General features: G+C 66.6%; 1 protein-coding gene across 1 annotated transcript in view; it reads left to right on the forward strand.

Annotated features, from left to right (window-relative positions):
- The window catches only part of SHANK2 (SH3 and multiple ankyrin repeat domains 2), a 22,457-nt gene that overhangs the window by 778 nt on the left and 20,948 nt on the right, over window positions 1-731 (forward strand). The gene's annotated exons all lie outside the window — the stretch shown is intronic.

A 731-nucleotide genomic window follows, 5' to 3' on the forward strand; every position in this document is an offset into this window, starting at 1 on the left:
CGCGGGACCCTGCTGCGCAGTCCCAGGGGCACTGGAGTGCTGAGGGGCGTCATGGTCAGCGTCGGGGGCAGAGGCTTCCTGACGAGGGACCCCAGGCCGGCGCCCAGCCCTCTGTCTGTGATTGTGCCTGGGGGGGGGGCACCAGCCACCGTGGCTGTGAGCCCTGGACACGCGGCTGGAGCCACGCGGTGAAATGGTGACATTCTGCATGCATTGGGTTCAATAAAATATTTTTCGAGTATTCGTTTCCATGGCTCCTTTTTCTTTTCTTTTTAAAACTGTGGCCACTAGGGAATGGCCTTTGTGGCTGGAACCTGTGGCTGTCAGACGGGGGGTTTGTAGCCTCGCTGAGGGGGGGCCGGACCTGCTTTCTGATCGCTGGCCCCGCCCCGCCCCCTGAGTAGGGTCTGTTGGGGCCTGGGGGTCAGGCACAGCCCCCTGTGGCTTCCCACTGCAACCCGGTCCCCGCACAGCCTCTGGCTGGGTCTGGGGGAGCGCGCTGAGTGTTGTGGGGGCTCAGGTGATGGGGCACCGGGCAGCCCCCTCCCAGGTCACCTGCTGTCATTGTGGGGACATGGGCAGCCTTGGGGGCCGCCAGAGCTCCTTCACCTCCCGTGGGCACAGGGATCGGGGATCGGGCCCCACACTGTGCCTCACTGGGGGTCCTGTGGGGGCCCCGGCGAGTGGACTCCCCCCACCCCATCCCCAGGGCTCCAGGGGGCGGCCGGGCC

This window comes from Myotis brandtii, unplaced genomic scaffold (genome assembly GCF_000412655.1).
Source record: "Myotis brandtii unplaced genomic scaffold, ASM41265v1 scaffold1236, whole genome shotgun sequence".
NCBI lineage: Eukaryota > Metazoa > Chordata > Mammalia > Chiroptera > Vespertilionidae > Myotis > Myotis brandtii.